Source organism: Cervus elaphus, chromosome 10 (genome assembly GCF_910594005.1).
Source record: "Cervus elaphus chromosome 10, mCerEla1.1, whole genome shotgun sequence".
Classification (NCBI taxonomy): domain Eukaryota; kingdom Metazoa; phylum Chordata; class Mammalia; order Artiodactyla; family Cervidae; genus Cervus; species Cervus elaphus.
In genome coordinates, this window is record NC_057824.1 from 53,932,478 (window position 1) to 53,950,026 (window position 17,549).

The 17,549-nt window shown below is 53.7% G+C and overlaps 1 protein-coding gene across 4 annotated transcripts in view; it reads left to right on the forward strand.

Moving 5' to 3' along the window:
• The window catches only part of CARD11 (caspase recruitment domain family member 11), a 103,231-nt gene that overhangs the window by 32,412 nt on the left and 53,270 nt on the right, over window positions 1-17,549 (forward strand). The window contains exon 1 of one of the 4 annotated variants that reach the window (XM_043915395.1): window positions 14,504-14,667. The exons of 2 other annotated variants lie outside the window; for them this stretch is intronic. The gene's annotated coding sequence lies outside the window, so the exon portion shown is untranslated. Of the gene's footprint in view, window positions 1-14,503; window positions 14,668-16,346; window positions 16,847-17,549 lie in introns of those variants that run through there. One more of the 4 variants, XM_043915396.1, reaches the window with a different exon arrangement.

Sequence of the window (17,549 nt, forward strand, 5' to 3'; positions counted from 1 at the left end):
AAACGAACTTTTTGGCCGACCCGATATTTTCATATCCCGTTACGGTTTTTGCAGATACCTCAGAATCTCGTTGGCCTCCCCCTATCTCAAACTCAGGGCATCAATAAGAAGGCACACATATTAGAAAATCACAGTTTTTAAAATATTTGATAATTCTATTTCACTATAGCTTGTAATTCTCTGTATGTTATTTCATGTGTTTAAAAACATTATTCTGGAAGTGGCTCCAGACACCGTATGAATTCCAGAAAGTTACGAGCCATAGCCCCTGGGGGACCAGCTCCTTGTTCAGGAAAGATCCCGGTGGTTCCTGTAATGAAGGAGGTGGGCAGGCCTGAAAAGGCAGAGGAACGGCAGATGAAGGCCGAGGTGGCCGCACCAGTGACCAGAGGGGTGACGCTCGCCTTCCTAAAGTGGCCCCCGGGCAGGACAGAGCTTGTCGCTTCTGGTCCTCAGCGAGCCCAGAAGGACCTGAGTTGCTGGGTGTTGACAAAGGACAGGCTGGCCAGAGGGTTCTGGGGTCCTCGGACAAAGGACAGCTCCTTCAGCAGGACATGATTCTTTTAGCCCACCTTGGCTGGTCGAGATTGGTCTTTGTTGCTTGAAAAACGCTTTGAGGACGTGTAGACGGAGATATCTCCAAGGAGCTTTCTTAAAATACCCCCAGTGAGGGATGTGGAGCCCTTGACACCTCACTCCAGTGTAAGAGGGGAGTCTCCGTGTCAGGACGGTGATGAAAGGAACCCACGCTTCTGTTGCAGAAACCGTCAAAGGCAGGCACGTTACGAATGGCGTGTCCGCCGTTAACTGTAAGTGTCTTGGTTTTATGGGCCTGTGTCACAACCCTAATGTTACTTAAGTGTAGTTTGGTGGTGTTTTTTATTACAGTTTCCCCCTGTTCTCCCCACAGCTGCTAATATTTCCTGTCTCTGTTCCCCACTCTGCCTTGTCACCCATTATCCATTACTGTCAGCGCCCTGCCGGGGTGTCCTTGGAGAGGATTCTTAATGGAGCTGTCCTGGCTAAAGAAATTCAATGTGATTGAACTGCAGCGAAGAATCAAAATCCAAATATCTGAAAGGGATGAATAATAACTAGGTATTAAAGCATATTGGTTATTTATTACTGGCAGAAGGCAGGAAAACATTAGCATGTAAAAAGCTGTAAATTAATCACGGCTGGGGATAGGAAACCTGAAGAAGTCACCTCTATCTTTGTTAACTCTGTTTTGTTATTCTTGATGTGTTCCCGCGTCCCCACTCCTGCCCTTCCGTGATAGATTTTCATCCCAGCTGGCTAGCTGCAGGCACAAAGCGGGGAGATTAACCCCCCCCCCCAAAATGGTTAATCTCATGTCACCCTGTGGTTAAAAGAGGGCAGCCGGGGGAATGTGCGTCTGTGGGCTGATCTCGAGTCAGACCCTGGCCAGGCCACTCGCTCACTGTGACCTCAGACAAGTCACTTGCCCTCTCCAGGCGCTGGGTCTCCTGTCTGTCAGCTGCAAATGATTCTGAAATCTTCCTCAGGGCACCGTCACGGGGATTAAACCAGATACTGCCTTTGCGTGTTTAGGACCGTGGCTGATGGCAGCTGCTGGTGACAGAAGGACAAGGGCCTTGCCACTCAAAACGCTGTCAGTGGTCCAGCGCGGCATGAAAAATGCAGATTCCCAGGGCACACCTCTGGCCACCTGTTTTAGGCTCTGCCTTCATGAGATCTCCCGGCGAGACAGTTAGACATGAACACGTGAGAAGCCCTGCCACAGTGTTCTGGTACATATTAATACAAGGGAGTTTTTAGTGAATTGGAGAAAAAGATGTTCCGTTTTATGATCCAACCGAGAAAAAGATTGTTTGCATTCAAAGAATGTGTTGACTGAGCTGGAAGGTACATTGGAAGGCTTTGAATCCTGCTGTCTTTGGCCCTGAGGACTCTGAGGTCTGGAGACGGGAAGCATCTGCCCAAGGCCACTGAGTTGGTGTTCTGGTTAAGTGTTGTTGCATAAAAACCACTCCAAAATGGAACGGCTTTAAACCACTTGAAACCATTTGTTTCGCTCCCGAGTCTGCATGTTGGGCTGAGCTTAGCTGGATGCTGAGCCCATGTGCCTGCTCTATGTGCCATCAGCTTGGGGGACCAAGACGGCTCACTCCATGGCCATGGGCGGGGATCTGGGTCTGACGGCTGGGACCCTCTCTTCCTGGGCATGGGGGCCTCTCCCGGCTGCTTCCACCCCTCACAGCATGGCGGCTGCGTGGTCAGAGTGAGTGTCCCAGGAGGCGCTAGTGGGAAAGAAACCTCTGGCAGCCCAGTCTAGTACTCTTGCCTGGAAAAGTCCACAGACGTAGGAGCCTTCAGTTCAGTCCCGTCGCTCAGTCGTGCCCAGCTCTTTGTGACCCCATGGATTGCAGCACGCCAGGCCTCCCTGTCCATCACCAACTGCCAGAGTTTACTCAGACTCATCTCCATTAAGTCAGTGATGCCATCCAACCATCTCATCCTGTTGTCCCCTTCTCCTCCTGCCTTCAGTCTTTCCCAGCATCAGGGTCTTTTCCAATGAGTCAGCTCTTCGCATGAGGTGGCCAAAGTATTGGAGTTTCAGCTTCAACATCAGTCCCTCCAATGAACACCCAGGACTGATTTCCTTTAGGATGGACTGGTTGGATCTCCTTACAGTCCAAGGGACTCTCAAGAGTCTTCTCCAACACGACAGTTCAAAAGCATCAATTCTTCAGCACTCAGCTTTCTTTATAGTCCAACTCTCACATCCATACATGACTACTGGGAAAACCATAGCTTAGATTAGACAGATCTTTGTCAGCAAAGTAATGTCTCTGCTTTTTAATATGCTGTCTAGGTTGGTCATAGTTTTTCTTCCAAGGAGCAAGCATCTTTTAATTTCATGGCTTCAGTCACCATCTGCAGTGATTTTGGAGCCCCCAAAAATAAAGTCTGTCACTGTTTCCATTGTTTCCCCATCTATTTGCCATGAAGTGATGGGACCAGATGCCATGATCTTAGTTTCCTGAATGTTGAGTTTTAAGCCAACTTTTTCACTCTCCTCTTTCACTTTCATCAAGAAACTCTTTAGTTCTTCTTCACTTTCTGCCATAAGGGTGGTATCATCTGTGTATCAGAAGTTATTGATATTTCTCCTGGCAATCTTGATTCCAGCTTGTACTTCATCCAGTCTGGCATTTTGCATGATGTACTCTGCATATAAGTTAAATAAGCAGGGCGACAATATACAGCCTTGATGTACTCCTTTCCTGATTTGGAGAATTCTAGTACTCTTGCCTGGAAAATTCCACAGACAGAGGAACCTGGGAGGTCCCTGTGATCCATGGGATCACAGTCAGACACGACTGAGCAATTTCACTTCACTATCAGTGCAGGAGATACAAGAGATGAGGGTTCCGTCCCTGAGCCAGGAAGATCCCCTGGAGGAGGAAATGGCAACCCACTCCAGTATTCTTGCCTGAAGAATCCCATGGACAGAGGAGCCTGGCGGGCTACAGTCCATAGGGTTGCCAAGTTGGATACTACTGAAGCGACTTATCACACACACGCATGTTATAAATTGCACATTAGAATGTTGTGAGTTTTGCTTTAAGCCACTAATTAATTTTTGAAGGCTTTCCCTCCTGGTTGCCTGTATTTTTTAAAATTTTTTAATTGGAGGATCATTGCTTTACGGTGTTATGTTGGTTTCTGCTTACAACAGCATGAATCAGTCATAATTATATATATATCATATATCAGAATATAATATATATATATCCCCTCCCTCTTGGGCCTCCCTCCACCCACCGTCCCACCCCGTTAGAGCGCCGGGCTGGGCTCCCTGTGTTACGTAGCAGCTTCCCGCTAGCTCTTTCTCTTACGCGTGGTGGTGTGTAAAGAGACAAGCCAATGCTAGTCTCTCGATTCTTCCTTCCCTCTCCTTCCCCCGCTGTGTCCACAAGTCCGTTCTCTATGAAGCCACTAATTATTTTTTAAAGAAATCGCAAATGGAAGAAATTTTATCTTAACTCACACGTTTACCATGTTGGCTCTCTTCAGTTCTTCATGCAGATCCTCGTTTCTGTCCGGCATCGTACTTCTTCAGTCTGGAAAATATCATTTAACATTCCTTACACTGCAGGTCTGCTCATGATGGATTTTCTTCAGCCTCTGATTTCTCAAAGAGCCTTTGTGTCATCTTATTTTTGAAAGATATCCACTGGGTCAAGAATTCCAAGTTGCCCTTTTGTTTCATGGCTTTAAAGATATGGTTCCGTATCTTCTTTGCATTGTTTTTTGAGTGACCAATATTTTTATCACTAATTCATTTTATGTAGTGTATTCTTTTTTTTTTTTTTTTTTTGCTGTATGCTTTTAAGGTTTCTTTTTATATTTTATTTTCAGCAGTTTAAGATATACTTGTGTATATTTTCATGTTTATTTTGCTTAGAGTTTGTTGAATTTCTTAGATCTGTGGATTGATATTTTTCATTAAATTTGGGGGGGGGAAGTTAAAGGGATTTTTCTTCCACATTTTCTCTTTTCTCCTCTCCTTCTAGGACTCTAATCTCATGAATGATAGACCACTTGATGTTATTCCACAATTCACTGATTTTCTGTTCATCCTTTTGCACCTTTTTCCATCTCCATGCCTTGGGTGTATAGTTTCTATTGCCCTTTCTTCAAGTTCACTGATCTTTTTCTTCTGTAGTGTCCACGTGTCAGTTAAGCCCATGTATTGAATTTGTAATTTGTATGCTCTAGATTTTAGGTCTAGGGTTTTCATTTGGTTATTTCTTGTTTCATGTCTTTTCCCTTCTCCTGTTCCTATTTCCTTTGTCTTTGGCATACTTACAATAATAGCTCTTTCAAAATGTTTGTATGCAAATTCCAACATTTCTGTAATTTCTGGGTCTGTTTCTATTGACTGGTTTTTCTCCTTGTCCACTTACACATGCATCTAGTAAACATTTTTTTTTTATTGAGTTCTGGTCACTGTGGGTGCCAAGTTTCTGGATTTTGTTGTTTATAAGTTGTGATGAGTGTTTATCTGGCAGATGGTTAATTTGTGCGTGAATAGGTTTGATTCTTTTGAACTTTACTTTTTAGCATTCATTCATTTATTTGGGGGGTAATTGCTTTGCAGTGTTGTACTGGTTTCTGCCATAAGCAGTGTGAGTCAGCGACAGGTGTACACATCCCACCCAGTCCCACCGCCAGACCTCCTTCCCACATCCCACCCAGTCCCACCCTTCTAGGTCGTCTCGGAGCACTGGCTTTGACCTCCCTGCTTCATGGAGCAGACTCCCACTGGCTCTCTCTTCTGCATATGCTGGTGTATGTTTGCTAGTTACGTGTGGACTGGTCCTCATTCTGGAGTTGGAGCAGCCCTGCTCTTCAGGTGTGACCTTCTTGGTCTCTGAACTTTCGGGGGACTCGGTGAGGCCCTCCCGGCCTGGCTGATGGGAGCCCGAGCCTTCGTCTGTCTGTGTGTCCCCTGAATCGCTCCGTTTCACGGCCCCGTAGTGCTCGTTCCCGGCTCAGCTTGCAGCGTCCCGCGTGTGCCGTGCGGTTCCGTCCTCAGCCCGCTCGTTCTCTCGGGCTTCCCTCCCCTGCGGCCCTCCTCCCGGGCTGCAAACCCTGCAGCCCTGTCCCTGTCCGTCGCCTCAGTTTGGGCTCCGCCTCTCTGCCCCATGGTATGTAAAGTGCATCCAGACCAAAAGCCAGTGCCCATGAGGCTTGTTTCGTTCAGTGGCTCCGTTGGACTCTCTGCGACCCCATGGACTACAGCACACCAGACTACTCTGTGCTCCGCTATCTCCCGGAGCTTGCTCAAACTCATGTCCATCGAGCCGGTGATGCCATCCAACCGTCTCATCCTCTGTCGTCCCCTTCTCCTCCTGCTTTCAATCTTTCCCAGCATCAGGGGCTTCTCCAATGAGTCAGTTGTTCGCATCAGGTGGCCAAAGTATTGGAGCTTCAGCTTCAACATCAGTCCTTCCAAGGAATATTCAGGGCTGATTTCCTTTAGGATGGACTGGTTGGATCTCCTTGCAGCCCAGGGGACTCTCAGGAGCCTTCTGCAGCACCACAGTTTGAAAGCGTCCATTCTTCGGTGCTCAGTCAGTCGAGGCTTACCCAGTCAGTTTGCCTTCCACCAGGCTTATACTGAGCCTCCTGATGTTCAGTGTCTACAAACAGTTGTTGCAAACCACTTCTCCATTTTATAGTTATTCAGCATTTTCACTGTTGTTCATGGCATATTACTTTCCACAAACCTCACAACTGATCTGAATTCACCAGGCCAGATGAGAGGCAATGGTGAAAGACTGGCGATGAAGGATCCATTGTTGTAACTAGCATCCATTGGGCATTCTGTCCCCAAATAAGACCTCGAGTACACCCTGAATTCTTGTTGTATGAAATATTAGATTTTTATAGGAAATAACTGTGGGGCGTAATTTTTACTTTGCAGAAGCCTTCATTTTATAAAAAGGACTAGCTGCAAGTAAACCGTGTTCTTCCTTAGCCTATTTAAGAGATTGGAAGATGACCATTGTAAGCAGAGCTAGGTGACGGTCAGCAGAGCCTCCAAGCCTCAAGTCCTGGCAGTTGCTTCCAGGTGGAGCCATCAGTCAGAAGCAGAGTCAATGCACCACTGAGGTGTCGGCGTGTCCGAGCATCCAGGATGCACTAGCCAGGCCAAAACGAAGTGAGGGCCACAGAGGGCTGTCGTATAAAGACCTGGTCCAACTTGGGGCTCGGTTACCCCAAAGGATCTTGAGTGTCTTGAGCCAAAAAGTCCAGGCAGGGTGTGAGCCAAAGAGACCAGCATGTGTCTAGAAGGTTCTAGGAGTTTAGATGGGGCGGACAGGTAGGTCAACAACCGGTGTCTCGTGAAGAACTAGAGTCGTACTTCTCCGTGTGTGGAGAGCCTGTTCAAATGCACGCTCGGCCTGAGGAGGTCCAAGGTGAGGCCTGAAATGCTGCAGGTCCGACCAGCTCCGGATGGTGCTGAGGCTGAGGGCCACAGACAGCCCTCCGGCTGGTGAGGACCATGTAAGCCAGAGCAGCTCCTCCTGGGGAGTCAGCTGTTGCTTGTGGCCCAGGGGAGACCTCAGTGTCAGACTCGTAGATGGAGAGAAGAGGATCTGACTTACATAAACGTAGCTTACCTGTACTATTTCACCCTGACGCTTCTTGTACCTGTTGGGGCTAGCAGTTATACCTGAGGGACGCCAGGCTCCAGCAGACCTGAAATCTCAGCTGTGACCCCAGGAGAATTCCCCGGAGAGCCGTAAGGAGCCACACTTGCCCTTCCTTCTTGTCCAGGAGCCCGAAGGCCAGCAGGATGGCAATAACCTTTAATTTGGGGGAAAAAAAAAAAGAAGGGCTTTCCTGGTGGCTCAGTGGTAAAGAATCCCGCCTGCCAGTGCAGGACATGTGCGTTCGAGGGAGGCTTCCACGTGTTGCGTGGTAACTAAACCCCTGCATCGCAACCACTGAGCCTGTCCTCTGGAGCCCAGGGTTACAGGTGTCAGTCATGTGGTCGTGCCCGACTCTGCGACCCCAGGGCTGTAGCCCTCCCGCTCCTCTGTCCACGGGATTCTGCAGGCAGGAATACCGGAGTGGGCTGCCATTTCCTTCTCCAGGGGATCTTCCTGACCCGGGAATCAAACCCAGGCCTCCTGCACTGCAGGCAGATTCTTCATAGTTTGAGCCCAGCAGCTGTAACTACTAAAGCCCGTGCACCCTAGAGCCTGTGCTCCCCAACATGAGAAGCCACCTCAATGAGAAGCCCCCCCCAAACTAGCGAGCAGTCCCCACTCTCTGCCACTGGAGGAAAAGCCCGCGAAGCAACAAAGACACAGCACGGTCAGAAATAAATAGTTTGGGTTTTTTAAGTTAGCAAGAAAGCAACGCTCAGACTCTCTTACCTTCTGCCATAAACGTTTCTCTTGAGTATGATCTTGTGTGCCTGGAGCACAGACTGTCTGAAGCTGGATGCTGCGGGCTCTGTCAGGACAGGATGTGGCCCTTCCTCACGTCTAACGGATACTCATGTTTGGGGAGTCTGTGTGCCTGCTCCCCTGTGTACACATGGAGTGTGCGCATGGCAGGGGGGCTCTCCACGTGTAAAGGACACGTGTCACACCATCCACACACGCCTGGATTTAGACACAGATGCAGAGCACACCTAAGCTGGTGTTGGCTTTATTTCACCAGCGACCACAGGGACTGGGTTTTGTTTCCCCGTCATGTTTAGGAAACTAGCAATCACATCTTAACCTCGGCTTCTTGGATAACGTGTGGAATAGTCCGTTTCTGGTTAATAGGGCTTAAGACGTCAGTAAGTTCTGGACTTTGGGTTTAAGTACTAAGCTCATACATGGAGGGTGATGAAGAAGGCCCCTGTTAACCGAGCATCTGCTCTGCTCCAGGCAGGCTCTTTAGAAATGTGTTTAGTCATCACTATAGCTCTGCCAGCTGTGGGCATTACGATTCTTATTTTATAGACGAAGCTGTTTATAGATTATTTATGAGTTCCTATTTATAGAGGAACTGAGATGGGGTAGTTGGAGGAACGGGGTGGGTGTTGGGTCTGGCGTGTCTTGTGAAGTGTGGGCCCCACAAAGCCTTTCACCCAGCGATGTCTGGAGTCAAGGAGAGGAACTGGGCTCCTTCTAGGCTCTAGTGGTTTCTCCTTCCGCTTCTGGACAGAGACCCCGTTTTCTTCCCAGCCCCTTCCCTCTGCTGGGAGACAGAACCAGGCCTCTGACAGGGCCAGCATGCCCGGGAACTTCCCACCGACCCAAGGAGGGGCATCCCAGCCAGGGCCGCATCCAGTCCTCTGCCCGAGAGAGCGCCTGGCCCCCGTCCCGGCCTTCCCGGCCGAGGCGTCCTCCCTGCTCCGGCCCCGCGGGGATGAGGGAGGAGCCAGAGGGAGCAGGAGCCGGTTCTGTTGTGCGCGGGCTGCTCTCTTCCCCTCTCTGCTTCCACGGCGACTTCATTAGCAGCAAACTGCTAATTGAACTTCATATTTATGGTCAGAAAATAAAGTCATTGGACCTTTTTGAAGTAGGATTTTATGAGTCTTGACTCTGACAACTGAGTCAGCAGCGAAGGGCCTGTGCCGTTGAGAGTTGTGGTTTCAAGGCAGAGATAAATAAGCAGACAGCGCGGGGAGGAGGCCCACCCCAGTCCTTGGGCGGAACTGGACCTCGGTGGGTTGGCCGGCGGGACAGACAGGGCTCTGGGCGGGGGTCCCTACACCAAAGCCACCACCCACCCCCCTCACCCGGCCGTGGGCTGTGTTTCGTCTCCGGGGTCACCAAGCGCCCGCGGAGCTGTTCGCATCGCAGAACCGGCTGTTTTGGCTCCGTCTCCTCCTGGCTGTTCTGGAACGGTCAGTCCTGCCCGCGGGCTCAGATGCGCGCCTCCCGGGACGTGGGCACAGGAGGCTCTCGACGCCACTTCCTCTCGTGTGACTTGGGTCCCGCTGCTCCTCCGAGGGTTCCTGGGGCTCCCTTTCCACCTCGGCCTCAAGTAGCCCCTCCTCCTGGGAGAATTCTGCTCCTTGGATGTTGGCTTCATCCCTCTTGTGGACCCTTGACAAGCCCCATGGGGATCTCCTCACCAAGCCGTGGAAAAAAAAAAACTTCTGCGATCCGTATTTGGTCTCTCCGATGGGGCGTGTTTCAGAATTCAGAAGGGACTTGAGGGCTTCCCAGCCTGGAACATGGGCGGACGTCCTCTGCCCTGAAATCCTCCCATGACGGGGCGGCTTCCGGCTGCATCGTCCTTGCTGCCTGTTGCCTGAGCCTGGAAGCGTCCGCTTCTCGGAGGCGAGGGGAGCAGAGAGGAGAGGTGGGGTGATGAGAGATCAAGTGTGCAGGGGGGAGACGACCATGGTCAGCCCCTGCTTGCCCCCACCCTGGTGGGGGTCCCGGACCCAGCGTTCAACACCTTCTCCTGCAACAGATCCTCTTCTGCTACACGGAGGGCTGAGTGCCCTGGTCTCCCGGGCAGGTGCTGTGAAGGGCAGGAGGAAACTCAGAAGGAGGGCCCAGCAGGTCCCGGGCGGGCGGGGATGTTGTAATTCGGTGAGTGCCTCGGCTCACTGCGGCCCCTGCTCTCCCTCGCCGGTGCGTGGCCGCGCCCGTGGCTGAAATGGCACCCAGGCCCCCTGCCAGCCCCGAAACCCCATTACCGTGTGCTCTGACCATGAAGATTGCACCTTCACGCTGCACTTCCCTGCCATCGATTGGCTTGGGGAGTCGTCTCTCCGCTGACAGCGTCGTGGCGATGCTCATGGCGCAGCAGGTGACGAGGGGCCCCCCCCCCGACCCCGCGAGGAACCAAACCGCCAGCATGGCCCGCCGCTTCTCACGGCTGCGTGCTGAACCCATGGCGGGAGGTACGGCCTTCGGGTGAGATGGGGTTAGACAGGGTCCTGGGTGGAGGCCTCGTGATGGGCTTAGTGATCTTGGAGGAAGAAGAGACCGCAGAGCCCCTGCCCTCCCTGAGCTCACACCAAGGAGCCGTGAGGACAGAGCGAGAGGGCGACGCCTGTGAACCAGGGGAGGCCTCACCAGACACCCACCCGCCAGCACCCTGATCGCGGCTCCCGGAGCTGGGGAGATCGACGCCCATTGTTTGAGCTGCCTGGACAGTGGTATGTGGGCACTCAGCCTCTAAGCGGACCGAGACCCCACGTGACCTCAGGCAAAGCCTGCGGCTTCTCTGAGCCTCGGTTTCCTGGAAGAACAGCATCAGGACTGCCGGGAGGAGGACAGGAGGTGCGGGGAAGCGGGGCTTCCCTCCGCGTGTTCCTGCAGGAGGACTGGGAACAGGGAGGAATAAGCGCCCAGTGTCTCCAAGAGAGCCGCCTGAAGCCGGTGCCCTGCCCCGTCTACGTCCTCCTCCTCAGTTCAAGGCGGCAGTTAGGCCATCAGCACCTGAGACGTGCGCGGACGCCCGGAGACCGGCGAAGCTCTGTCCTCAGGAGGAAGGCTGGCCTGTCCCGGCAGGGCGTGCCCGCCGCAGACCACACGGCTCCCAGGCCCCGGCACCCTCCGGCCGGCTTCCCTTCTTCCAAGCGTCTCCGCGCCCGCGTGCTCCCCTGCAAGCTCCGTGCTGTCCCCACGTGACAGAGGAGACACCCAGGACTCGGGAAAGAGGCCGAAAGGCCCCCGTCTGCCCTGCAGACTCACCCCCACTGCTGTGCCCCGAGCCTGACCCGGAGAAGCCTGTCTGTGGCTCCCTGACCTTTGGCCTCTCCTTCAGTCTGACCACTGGGAGAACACAGGGAGGGCAAAGGTCAGGCGATTCGTCATCCGGCCCCTCGCTGGGGGCCGCCTTGAGGTTTGCAGAGCCCACCCCCCCACGCACCCACCGCTTCAGTTCCACGGGAACTGTGGTGGTGCAGCCCAGGAGACTGCCCTCTTCCCGGTCAGTCTGCACTGACCTCCCTGCCACAGCTTTGCAGATTATCCATTAACCACACTCTCCCCAAACCCAGCTTTATCGCATCTGTGTCCTGCTGGCCCCTGACCTGCCCAGGGTCACCCAGGTGGTCAGTGGTGTCCACAGCATCCTGCCAGTAGCCACTGTGGGGGTCCTGTCTGGAGGTGCCTAGTGGGGAGGAGATACATGAGGTGACAGCAATCAGGGAGAGCTTCCTGTAGGAGGAGGCGTTGATGAGGGCGGGCCTTGAGGTCAGGTAGGAGTTTGACTAGCAGACACAATTCGAGATGCTTTCGGGTGTGTTTGTGTCCTGAAGCTGAGTAACAGATTCCCACAGTCAGGATGGCTTAAGACGAAAGAAACAATGTTCTCGCTCAATCATAGAGGTCACAAGTGTGAAATCAAGGCAGGCCCATGCTCCCTCCAGGGAGGACCCTTCCTTCCTTTGAGTTTCTGGTGGCTCCAGGTGTTCCATGGCTCGAGGCCTCATCACTTTGTCTCTGCGTCCACTGTCACATAGCCGTCTTCCCTCTGTCTCTGCGTGTGTCGTTGGGTCTCAGCTTAGTTCAGTTCAGTCACTCAGTCATGTCCGACTCTTTGCAACCCCATGGACTGCAGCACGCCAGGCCTCCCTGTCCATCACCAACACCCGGAGTTTACCCAAACTCATGTCCATTGAGTCAGTGATGCCATCCAACCATCTCATCCTCTGTCGTCCCCTTCTCCTCCTGCCCTCGATATTTCCCAGCATCAGGGTCTTTTCAGATGAGTCAGCTCTTCACATCAGGTGGCCAAAGTATTGGAGTTTCAGCTTCAACATCAGTCCTTCCAATGAAAACCCAGGACTGACCTCCTTTAGGATGGACTGGTTGGATCTCCTTGCAGTCCAAGGGACTCTCAAGAGTCTTCTCCAACACCACAGTTCTAAAGCATCAATTTTTTGGCAGTCAGCTTTCTTCACAGTCCAACTCTCACATCCATACATGACCACTGGGAAAACCAGAGCCTTGACCAGACGGACCTTTGTCAGCAAAGTAATGTCTCTGGTTTTTAATATGCTATCTAGGTTGGTCATAACTTTCCTTCCAAGGAGTAAGCGTCTTTTAATTTCATGGCTGCAGTCACCATTTGCAGTGATTTTGGAACCCCCAAAATTAAAGTCAGCCACTGTTTCCACTGTTTCCCCATCTATTCGCCATGTAGTGATGGGACTTGATACCATGATCTTAGTTTTCTGAATGTTAAGCTTTAAGCCAACTTTTTCACTCTCCTCTTTCACTTTCATCAAGAAACTCTTTAGTTCTTCTTCACTTTCTGCCATAAGGGTGGTGTTATCTGCATATCTGAGGTTATTGATACTTCTCCCAGCAATCTTGATTCCAGCTTGTGGTTCATCCAGCCAGCGTTTCTCATGATGTAAAGCCCCCTATTCCAAGAGGACCTCGTCTTCATTTAGCTATATCTGCAAAGACCCTGTTTCCATAAAAAGTCACATTTTTGAGTTTCCAGGCAGACATGGGTTTGGGGGTCGCTGTTCAGCCCAGTCCACCTGGGAGGCATAGAAGAATGAATGGTCCCGGTAGAGGGAGACTGGGAGGGCATGTGAGGTGGGAAGTGTGGGGTGTGCAGGGTGAGAGAATGGGGTCTTTACTCAGCCGGTCGGGGTCCGAGATCAGCAAATCTAAGGGCCAGCGCTGGCAGGGGGGTCGGGGGCAGGGTGATAGGGCCACATTGGGAAACGGGGTGGGGGCTCCTTACAGAGTTCAGGGTGCACCCGCCCTGTGACCTGGCGGTCTTTACTCAAACGACACGACAACACACCCCATGAAGGTTTGTACGGGAATGCCCCCGGGGCTAACCTGGGGCCACGACCCAAATGTCCAACAGCAGGTGAATGCATAAACCATGGCCCACACGTCAGTGGACAAGGAGGGACAAGCCAGGCCCTGGAGAGCCGGCCAGGCTGCTGTATCTTCCTGAGGTCCAGAAAAAGGCAAGACCGAGAGCACAGCCGTGTTGCCTCTGGGGTGGGGGTGGGGGTGGGGAGTAGCACGGAAGAGGCCGTGAGCACCCTTGCTCGGGCGGCCGCGGGGCCCTGCTTCTTGGTCGGGGTCTCGGTGACCGGGCGCTTTGTGTTCAGAGCGTTCATTTAAGATGCACGCAGCTGACTGGTCCTCCTGCCGTTGTGTAACAAGGAAAGGGAGCAGAAAGGCTGGGAAGCGGGATCAGGCTGAGCTGGAGGCCCGGGCTCTGCGTGGCGTGGGGCCAAGGAGCCTGGCGTGAGAAGCTGCTGTCTGGTGGCGGGGGAACAGGGGGCCTGTCGGCTTCCAGGAGCGGGGCGGGCTGACCTCTCGTATCCTCCTAGGCCTGCAGGGCAGGCTGTCACATGTCACCTCGGCCTTGCTCACAGTCTCCCTGAGAGTCTGCTGACCCGTCCACTTCTAGGGCCTACCAGGGAGTCAGGTGGTCCCCAGCCCCGCTGCAGCCTGCGGGGGGCTGTCCAGCGGGACTGGACAGAGAGAGGTGGGCACCGTGGTCAGAGGAGCTGAGTCAGCATCCAAGGAGGATGTTGGGAGGAGAAGAGAGCATGGTGGGGCGCTTGGCTCTGGGCAGCCCCGCGGGGGGCCCCCGGAAGCATCGTCCGTCTGGGAAGGTTCTGGGTCCTGCGCTTCCCATCAGCCAGCCTCCCTCCTCCACGCAGCTGACAGTCAAGACCGTGGCCTCCCGGGCGAGGTCTGCACAGCTGGAGGGGCCCCAGGAAGGATGGGCTGAGCTACTGCCCCTTCCCCTCCCCTCCCGCCCCCCCATCCCCGCTGCCCACCCCCCCACCATGGCAGACGCAGCCCTCCTGCTCCGCAGCGCCCCGCCCACCCGCAGACCCTCAGTCTCCTCCTCTCCCAGCCTCCCCCTCCGCAGAAAGTCACCCACAGCCGCTGCTCAGAACAAAAATAAAAAGGGAAGTGTGGCAGCCCCCCAGCCCCCACCTCTGCCCCTGCTAAAAATAGAGGCAGCCTCTGAGCGGGGTGTTGAGTGTGGGCTTCCGGGGAGGGGGGTGCACTGCTGTCTGCAGCCTCAGCATTTCCTGGGGGCCTGGCAGTCACCGCGCTGGAGGAGAGGGATTTGGAGAGGACCACGGAGAGACAACCCCCCCCCCGAGCTCTGCTGGCCAGACCTGGGGCTGAGCTGGTTTGCAAACCCGTGAGTATATTTTCCAACCGGCCGGTCCTCTTGCTCTGACGGGTGTGCGCCCAGCTCGTGAGCCCACATCCTCGGTCAGGCAGCATCCTCTGGAGCAGGCGGGGGCCGCTGTGGAGCCCCTAACCCCCTCACCGATCCGTCGGAACCGTGAGCGTGCACGGCTTCATCTTAATTTCCTAAACAAGCAGGAGACTCGACAGCGGGTGCTGGACCGCTGTTTTAGGCTGTAGCTTTGATTGCACAGAGCGTGGACTAGAGCCCAGAGAAGCCTTTCAATAAATGCCTGATGATCGATTTGGACCAGAACTCCGTTTTTACATGCTGGTGTTTTTTTTTTTAAACCTCTCCTTCCGAGGGAGTACCCTGCGGAGGGCCGAGGCATGGGGGTGGGTGCCTGGTGTGTGTTCCTGTTGAAGGAGGGAGATGCCTGCAGCCCAGCTGGTGGAGAGGAAGTGTGCGAACATCTGTCCCCAGAAGCTGGGGCCTCGCCTTGATCTGCGGCTCACAGCCCCACCGCCTTGCCCTCCCTGGGGTTCCCGCCCTCCCCGGGGAGCACCTTTCAATCAGTTCCTCCAAGGTGCATTAAGATTCCATGTGCAGAGAAGCCAGCCTGTTACTGAACGTTGGGCAACCGCTCAGCAGGGTCCAGCCCCTGCCTGCAAGCAAAATGGAATGAGAGAGGGGGACTGCAGAGCTGAGCTGGCAGGAGACCTTTGATCCAGAGAGGAAGGGTGTGATGTGGGGTGAATGGCATCCCAAGGGAGTCGGAGGCCTGGGCCCCCCGGGGGTGTCGCCCTCACGGAACTTCCTGGATGCATCTCCGAAGGTTCCCCGTTTCCTCATGCAGAGCTTCAGGAATCTGCTGAGTCCTAGGGGAGTGGAAGAAAGCTTTGCAGCAGCCCCGGGGGGTCTTTGGCTTATTAGAGATTGGAGTCTACTTTTGGGGGTCACACTGGTTTGAAGGAGTCAGCTGGATCGTGGAGGCATCCTTTCAAATGAGGAAGAGGGATGTGTCCGCCACGCAGCAGGTAACGTCCTGAGATGCAGAAATGTCACCGCCTGGCGGATGAAACCCAGCCGGCTTCAAGGCTGGGCTCGTTCAGTGATTCAGAGGCAGCAGTGCTCTGCTGGTGGGACGTGTCCCTAGGGATTTCCTCAGCGGCCCAGAGGTTAAGAATCCACCTGCCAACGCAGGGAACACAAGTTCGATCCCTGGTCCAGGGAGATTCCACGTGCTGCAGGCAGCCGAGCCCATGAGCCAGGCTACTGAAGCCCACGCACCCTCGGAGCCTCGCTCTCCAGCAGGGGAAGCCTCCGCCATGAGAAGCCTGAGCTCTGCAACTGCAGAGTAGCCCCCGCTTGCTGCAACCAGAGACAGCCCGTGCACAGCAACGAAAACCCAGCCAAAACCCGGCCAGAAATAAATAGTAATTAATGTGCATGCGTGCTAAGTCGCCTCAGTTTTACATGACTCTTTGCAACCTTTTGGACTGTAGCCCACCAGGCTCTGCTGTCCATGGGATGCTCTAGGCAAGAATGCTGGAGTGGGTTGCTATGCCCTCTTCCAGGGGACCTTCTCAACCCAGGGATCGAACCCGTATCTCTTACATAGCCTGCATTGGCGGGCGGGTTCTTTACCACTAGTGCCGCCTGGGAAGCCCCAATAGATAAATTAATTTAAAACAAAAACTTGTCTCTCAAGTCCTTACCCATGTACAGTGTCTGGGTGCAGATTTGATGGCTGCCTTAATTATTGGTGATTATGTCATGCGGCGCAGGCCAAAAAAAAAAAAGAACCTTTCTGGTTTGCACCTGATTCATAAGCTTTCGCTTACATGGTGAGAGGCTGGAGATGATCTATGAACATCAAGATTCCCGAATTCCCATCACTGTTCCTTTCAAACAGTTGGTCAAGGTATTTCCAGCACAGTCGTGTGGGAAGGATGAAATGTCAGGAAAAAAAAAAAAAAAAAAACACGGGCTCATGTTTGCCGGTGCCTGGCAGCAGAGAAAGTGAAAAGAAAACGCCCTCCAGCCTCCAACCCTGCCAAATTCAATCAGAGACGCCTTGACACAGTCGTCCCTTGAGAGGCTGGCCGTGGCACTCCTGGGGAGGAAAGTCCACGTGTTCGGAGGTGTTTTGCGACCTTGTCTTCCCGACTCCCCTGACGTGGAAAATGTGAGTCTTCGGCATTTGTATGTTTCGAGCTGGCGTGTGGCTTTAAAACAGGTGAGCCGAATTACAGGAAACCGCTCAGAGTCGGAGGCCAGGTGCCCACGGTCTCGGGAGGCTTCAGAGCAGGCGTGTGATGACTTGGGAGGCCGAGTCGGGAACCAGGCGTGCTTCCCGGCTAGGCCGGCGTGGCCCCCCAAGCCCTCCCCACGGCCCGGCGCCCCCACCGCCCACTCTCCTCCCTTGACGGACGTCTTGCTTCGTTTCTCTGTCCTGTTCTCACCCCGCACCTGTGGCTACTAAATAAAGCTCCGAGTTCCTGTTCCCTTTTCTCTGTCCCCGTCTCTTCTTCGTACCCTCACCCGCCTCCCTCTGCCTCTCTCTCCGTTTCCTGGACACAGAGGTTCTCATCGTCTGCTCCTCCGATCCCCAGGCTTCCAGAGCCTGAGGTTTGAAACGCCAGGGGAGTAAGAGCATGTGTCTGTCTGACACCCCTGCCCGCCCGGGTGTCCCCCCACCCCCGCCTCGGCTTCCTTATCTCTTCATCAGAATTGATGACGCCTTCGGCAGGGCTGTTAATGGGTTCCGGTAATCTGGGCTGTCGACCTGGTACCTTGCGTGTGCTCGAGAAATCGTCGCTGTTGTCATTGATTTGCTTTGATTCGAGGTGACGTGGGCATCACGGAGTCCACCGTTTTAATGTGACCAG